This window comes from Mastigoproctus giganteus, chromosome 6 (assembly GCF_048544385.1).
Source record: "Mastigoproctus giganteus isolate SK-2022 chromosome 6, ASM4854438v1, whole genome shotgun sequence".
Lineage (NCBI taxonomy): Eukaryota > Metazoa > Arthropoda > Arachnida > Uropygi > Thelyphonidae > Mastigoproctus > Mastigoproctus giganteus.
The window spans coordinates 51,047,705-51,055,600 of record NC_143580.1 but is presented as its reverse complement, the minus strand read 5'-3'; the positions used below and the strand labels follow the sequence as shown (position 1 = coordinate 51,055,600).

General features: G+C 36.6%; 1 non-coding gene across 1 annotated transcript; it reads right to left on the bottom strand.

The window, feature by feature from the left end:
- Positions 1 to 7,606: 7,606 nt before the first annotated feature.
- Positions 7,607 to 7,679, bottom strand: TRNAM-CAU (transfer RNA methionine (anticodon CAU)). Its single transcript has one exon. It is a non-coding gene; the product is annotated as a tRNA-Met (tRNA).
- Positions 7,680 to 7,896: the final 217 nt, after the last annotated feature.

Genomic DNA, 7,896 nt, shown 5'->3' with positions numbered 1-7,896 from the left:
TTGAATGTTTTTTTTCTATGAAAAGATCTTTTACAGCTTGATAAAGCCCTTCTGAAGTACCATTTTCGACACAAACAGTGTCAAGTAACACATCTACAACATCAAGTTTTTGAATATCAAAATATCTAACAAACAACAGCTAGAACTTGAGATAAAGATAAATCTGTACTTTCATCTATTATCATTGAAAACTTGTTGTTGCTGCATATGTTAGAAATGTATATTTTTTCATGATAGGCTATGCCATCTTGTATAAGATAAGAGACTTTAGTCGCCTTCATCTGAACTTGTTTTGCAATATTGCTATCATGAAATGCTTTCTTACATGCTTCTATAAGGTGATCACATTGCGCAAATGGAATATTATGCTCAGAAATGAGTGCAGCAATTGTTAACTCTGCCTTTGCTACTTCTTCATTCTCAGTAGGTTTACGTTTTGTGAAGAACGTGTCTAACGTTGAACTTGTCTTAGCAATATCTGCACTTTTTTTTTTTTTTTTTAACTGTATTTTTATGCACTAGTAACATCGATTTATTGGCATTCTTTAATTTCATTTCACAACAAATACAGTAAGACGCACCTTTTTCATTACTGTCTTCTTTCAACCAATCTTTAATTCTGGCTCTTCTAACCATTCATTTCTAAAATTTTGAGTATACCACCATTTACTCATCTTTCTCTGTGGGGAACAAGTTTCAGACATTGTGGGCAATTTGTGGGTATGGCTAATTAGCAATTATCTTATTTAAAATGTTCTATAAAATAAAAAATAAATCACTAATCCATTAACATAAAATAGAAATAGTCACTACAATTTAAATTTATTATATCACTGTATGCAGTACACGCATAAATGTAAAAATCACACCAAATAATGCAATAATACCACGAACGATCATGAAAGACTGTGCAGTAAAGACCGCCTTCCGCCTGCTCAATAGGCTGTGCATACATGTTAGTAACACGAACATGTATGAATATGTAAGCGTAATTTCATAGTGTAGAACCCTGCGAAAACTTTGAAATCCTTTTACATTTGTAGTATTTTGTACAAGCACTTGAGATATTACAAATTATGATCAGTATTGTTAGAATATAAAATTAAGAAAATTGTAAACTGTTATTAAATGTATTAAATTTTATTGTATTTACAAGAAATAAAAATAAATTTTGACTTAAAATTAAAAATTACCGAAAAAAACCCAGATAATGAGATATTTTTGTGAAAAAAACCTATCAACCCAGATGACAATCAAAAAACCTAGATCTGGGTGGAAAAACCCAGGAGTGGGAGCCCTGACTGAGACAGTATTTAAATTCTATTCAGTGGGACCAACTGATGATGTTACCAACAGCAAATTCAAAATGGGAAGCATTCAAAGAACTTATCTTGGAAGCTACTAGGCTTTACATACCAACTAAGAAATATTGTTCAAGGTTTAGGCCAAAATGGATGTCAGATGAACTAATGAGGCATATGGCAGAGAAGGAAAATGCATGGGATACTTACAAATTAATGGGTGACTTGGAAGCCTATGATAGATAGAAGTTGATCTGTAACCAAGTCACAAAGAAGATTAGGCAGGCAAAGGCAGATTATGAGAAATCCTTGGCAAAGGATACAAAAAAAAAAAAAAAAAAAAGTTCTTTACCCATGTAAATTCTAGAAGGAAAGGCATGAATCAGATTGGTCCACTTGATATCGATGGTTCAACTGTTGATGATCCTGCTCAGGTGGCTAACAAACTAAACGAGTATTTTGCATCTACATTCACACATGAGGAGTTATTGAGGGAGGAGAATGTCAGAGGTGAAGTAAACTCTGGCAGTGAGCTAGATGATTTTGTAATAACTGAGAGGAAAGTGAAGGAGAAATTGTTGAGGATAAACATGAAAAAGGCACCTGGGGTGGATGGGATCTATCCAGTTATATTAAAGGAGGCAGCAAAGGAAGCAAGCAAACCCAAAGCCATAATTATGAGAGCTTCTTTGGACTCAGGGGAGGTACCCATAGACTGGAGATGTCCAAATGTGACCCCAATTCACAAAGGAGGATCAAAGGGCGACACAAGTAATTATAGACCTGTGAGTTTAACTTCTGTTCCCGGAAAATTAATGATTAAAGAAGCACTGCAGGATCATCTAGACAAGACTTCAGTTATAGCTGGGACACAGCATGGTTTTGTTAAGGGAAAGTCTTGCCTCACCAATTTGATTGGATACTATGATGCAGTCACAAAAGAACTGGATGCAGGGAATAACTTTGATATCATATATTTGGATCTTAGATAGGCTTTTGATACTGTTGCACATGGAAGACTGCTGCACAAATTGGAGCAGTGTGGCATCGGAGGCAAATTGCTGCTATGGATAAAGGAATGGTTGAGGGGGAGAAGACAGAGAGTGGTAATCAATGGACACTGCTCACCGTGGACTAATGTTATTAGTGGAGTCCCTCAGGGTTCAGTATTGGGTCCATTATTGTTTTCTGTATTTATTAATGATATTGATGATGGTATACCAAGCTTAATGTCCAATTTGGCAGAAGATACAAAGGTTGACAGGGTTGTTAAGGACACTACTGACGCTATGCTGCTGCAACAGGATTTGGAAAGGTTGAGCAGATGGGCTGAGAGGTGGCAACTGAAGTTTAACATTGACAAATGTAAAGTACTACATATGAGAAGCAGTAACCCCAGAGTGACGTATCAACTCTGTGGTACTACACTGACAGTAGTAGAGAATGAAAAGCACCTGGGGGTAATTGTGCAGGCAGATATGAAGTTCTCTGAGCAGTGCAGACGGGCTGCAAGAATAGCTCATGGTGTCTTGTCAATGATATACAGGAATTTTTCTAGCAGGGATAAGGAGGTGATTATTCCCTTGTATAAGGCAACGGTCAGGCCACACCTAGAGTACTGTATACAGGTCTGGAGGCCTCATTTCAAGAAGGATGTAGAGCTGCTGGAACGAGTACAGAGAAGGGCAACAAGGTTAGTGAACGGAACGAAGGATTGCTCTTACGAAAAAAGGCTTAAGTTTTGCAAATTACAGTGTCTGGAGACTAGGCACCGGCGAGGTAATGTGATAGAGGTATATAAAGCCTTGAATGGTTTGAGTATGCTCAATGCTGATGGGATTCTTCCTCTTGCTCAGAATAATCGCCTGAGAGGGCATAAATTCAAATTGAGGAAAGACAGATGTAGGATAGATGTGCTGAAATTTGCCTTTAGCCAGCGGGTAGTTGGTTGGTGGAACAGTCTTCCATCCCTTGTTGTGGAAGTTGATAGCCTAAATAAATTTATGGCTCAGCTGGACAGGAATTTCGAACGAACGGAGGGGTGAAATGGAAGTGGTTTTTTTTTTTTTTTGTTTTGGCTGATGCTGCATAAGCTTGCTTTCTTGCATCTTATGCCTCTACTAATGCTAATACTAATGCTTTCCCCAAGTGAATTTTTTGTTTATTTTTATCATGTTTTTCCAGATTGCACAACGTTCAAATCGTATGGAGAATTGTCAAGAGTCTACCCAAAAAGATTTGGGCACACAACGTCTTCCACTGACCCTTTTCAAATATTTTCAATAATAGTGAGCCTAAGCTATTGGCCTAAAGTCTATGTGCTTGGAAAAGTCTGCTTTTCGAATCTGATCATCCCGTAATGCAACAAAACTAAAGTTGGGGAATTCATTACGTAGGAAGACTAAGGGCATTTCCAAGATAAAGGAACCGGCAGTTTTTTTGCAGAAATTTATATTGTCGGAACCAGTTGCTATCCGATCTCAGAGATTATTGATAATTCTTTTTAAATTAGAATTAAAGTTTAAATTAAAATCTTCCTTGAGGTTTTATAGAGAAGACCTTAACGGTTAGTGGACGAAATTTACCCAGGTCTCTCGTTTCCTAGAAGTTGGTTCTACATATCTTTTAAGATATATATTGTGAATATAGGGGCTCCGCATCAGCAGAAGGCCAATGTCGATGTCGTTGGTATCTGCGACGGGCCTGATGAACAGATATTTTGAGTTGAAAGGTCTTGGGACCACCACGAACAAGTTTTGAAATTTGCACGAAGTTTTAATTTTCGCACTTTGGATTGCAATAGCAGTTTCATTAGCAGAAAAATCCTGAAAAAAAAAAAAAAAAAACCCTCTATCTTGTTCAGGAAAATTCATGCAAATTGATGTATCAAAAGATGGCCAGTTAATATTTTTTATTGAAAACCTCATTAATTCTGGTTGAGGAGTACAATTTTCGGCGCAGTAAGTTATATAAAAGGAGATAACTCAGTGATGGCTTGTTGTCCAATTAGGAAAACCCTCCAATCAGATATATTAGCACTGGAATTAGAAGTAGTCAAGGTCACATCGATGTTTGACTCTCCTGAATAACCTGAGAACACAGTATATTGTTGTGGTCAATAGATCAGAGTTATGATTAACAATAAACTCTTCTATCAGAACAAGTACTAAAGCACATATTACATTTTGTTCACATCAGATGTGATTGTTATATTTTTAGGTATCAAGAAGTTTAAGGTAGATTCAAAATAATTCAGGTAATTAATAAAATCCTCAGAAGGACGACAATATACAGACAAAAGACAAAAAAGTTAGGGTTTCATAGGGCAGGTTGAGACTCTAACTGAGTGTCATACTCTAGCTTTTTACGTTTGCAGCAAGCAGGTTCTTTAAATGGACACTCAGCAGAAACATGATTGCTATTGCACAGTGGCCACTAAATGGCGGACTCATGGTTTCAATACTGTGTGGTGTGTAACCAAAACCAAGTCACGGATAACATTTAGTAACTATAGTAAACCGACGATGTTTGTGGAGTTCCAGGTTAGGAAAATTATTTCTAAAGATGAAATGCAATTATATATCTTTTGGGAGAAACTTGACACCCAATGCACGTATGAAGAGAACCTTGACTTTGTAGTGAATCTGAATGCAGTATCCTGTTTCATATCATCGAGGGTAAAATCGAAATCAGCTAAGTTTTTTAGTACAGATTTTCTATTATTTCTTCTTTTGAAAGGTCTTTAGGGACGTCATAAATTACCACGGAAGGATTACCTTTCCAAGGAGCTCCTGCAGAGATACCAGCATTGGTAAAGGGGACTTTGTCGTCGTTTTCAGAACACCTTGGTTACGAACTAATCTAAGGGATTTGACCTTTACATTCTTAAGATCAGTTTTTAAGGTTTTAGTAACTAAGTTTCTTCGGTGCTTGTCTTGCATTTACTGTTCTCACAGGTTCTGAGAATGATAACATTATTACTTGATTTAGCATTTGCACCCCACTATGGGTGGCACCCGCAAAGGATTTGACCGGAGTAGGGCGCTGAGTTAATGACTGTGAATAAATAGCATCACTCACGACAGGAATTTCCTGGCCTGACATTGGAGAAATGACCTGATTGAGTAACTTTCCTCTTCATTGAGAGTTTTGAGCTTTTCGTTTTCAATTAGTAAATCAATGTCAAATGTCTAAATTTTACCACTTTTCCATAAGGTTCCCAGAAATTATAGTAACTTTGTTAGCTTCACATGCTAGAAAGCTGGCGATATCTTTTCTAATCTTAGATGTACAGTCATCAAGATAGGACACGTCCTGAATATAATCTTGATTTTGAGGATCACCTTACAGCCTTAGGTGAGAAATCTAACTGTGGAAGTTGCTCTCCATCCATTTTGACAGAGAAAAGAAATACAATAGTGTATCAGATAGATAACGTAATGTGTTTCTTGAGATATTATTGAACGACAGAGTCAGTAGAGGAACAGTTTATAAGAAATTCTCTTCAAGGTCTTCGGGGTATCTGTGCTCATGCCTGCAGCAGAACGAAACCACTTAGGCGTGCAGTGACTGGAGTAAGCTTAAACTACTGTATACTGAATAAATTGAGTGCTGTGCTTACTTTGAGACGTTGCCCTGAGCGAGGGAGGATAATAGCCCTTGACCACGACAGCAGTCTCGAAGACGAAAGGGCAGAAAGGACGTTATGTGTTGGAAAATGGCTATCGCCAGACAAGAGAGCATTGTACAAAACAACATAAAGAGAATTATGTCATAGAAGGTGACTGAACTGGAAGATCTTAGCATCTCGAGATAAGTATCCACATGTGTGTTGCTGTAGCACATATGTAAACACTGGATTGCACTTCAAATAAGATAAAAGCATCCAAATTTTAGGAGCACTAAAATCCACAACTATACCCCAATTTGCGCATAATGTTGGGGAAGACGGCTAATGCCGTTTTTCATAATAAATACCCGTGCAGTGATGTCAATAGATAACAACGATGAAAAAACATCCCAGAAAAAACAAAGCAAAACAAAGGCCAATGCATTGGCCAGAAAACGGCGTCCTGCAGGGTGACTGATAATAAAATATTCCAGGGTATCAACGCTAAGGGGAACAGTTGTGTTCAGTTGAGCCAACTTTTCAATTAATTCTACTTGAGTGAATGTTAGATGTGTTATTTTGGGTGCTCTTGATCAAGTATTCAAAAGTAAATGGGCTATGATCTGACTCCAACTTTAATTCTGATATTGCAGAGAATTTCATAATTGCTGTGATAACCACAAGCACCCCTCTTTCAGCTAAAGATGAACTAAAGATAAAGACGAGCACTGTACCTATTTCAACTAAGGATGAACGAGATCATATTGTAAGAATGTATTTGATGGGACTCATCGATTCTCACAGTTCCAACTCAAGTCAATCTTTAATTGAAGGTGGTATAGAACTAGCTACAAGAAATGTTTGTTGTGTCGTTGCCGGTATAGTGATTTGTCGTGTCGTGTTGTTGTCATGAAATGACCTTAACAGTTGCTTGATGAGGTGGAATGGTTTATTTATGCAAAGATATCATCTACTGGGTACTTTTTTACAAAGAAATCTTGTTTTTATTAAAGTTTGTATAGTTTCTGAGACGCCCAGTACACCCAATTTTCACTTAATCAGTTTCATGGGTGGGAATGAGATTTTCCTCCCGAATTCTTCAATTTGGTTCTTCACAAATCAAAAACTACCTTAAAGACACTCTCAGAGTTCCATACATCCAAAACACAAATGGGGATAGATTGGGTATACAGTAGGAGGTTGTTTGTAGCCAATGTCCTGTCGAATATCCTTGACCATTTTAGCTTAAGCTGCAATTCGAGAGAACCTAGTGGCCACAGTGACTCACTGAAGCCGCTAAAAAACGAATTGGTTCTTGAGATGCTGTGATTATAAAAGAAGAGATCTACGGGATTAGTATTCAGAAATCTTTTCTCCAATGACGCATAAACAAAAATAAACATGGAATAAAAAATTTCAATCGATATAAAATAAATAAATGATAAAATATTTTATGAAATCGAGATAAATAAAAACCATCGCATAAATTTAATATTAATAAAAATGAATTGAAAAATTTAAATTACTGTAAATTAATTTAATAAAATGTAAATTAATGATATCTTCACTATATATTTTAATTAAAAATATTAAGATTTATATTAATATAAATTTATGTAAAACTTAAAACGTGTTAAATTAAAATTTGATGAAAATAAGCATACATAAATTAAATTAAAATTCAAAAAACTGGTTCTGCCCCAGGTGAGGATCGAACTCACGACCTTCAGATTATGAGACTGACGCGCTGCCTACTGCGCTACTGAAGCATCTGTCAACGTCCCCTCCATATTCTCCATTTGGTCTAATCCTTGTTAGTGGACACCTGGAATGGTTCATGACAATGAACTCAATGTCCTCTATAAAGTTATGGTCTTGATACCATCACTCTTAACATTAATTCCTGAAAAATTGCTGCTTTCATAATCCATACAATGCCAATATCTCAGTACCTGTACAGGAAATTCTTTGTTCACAGAAGGGTGT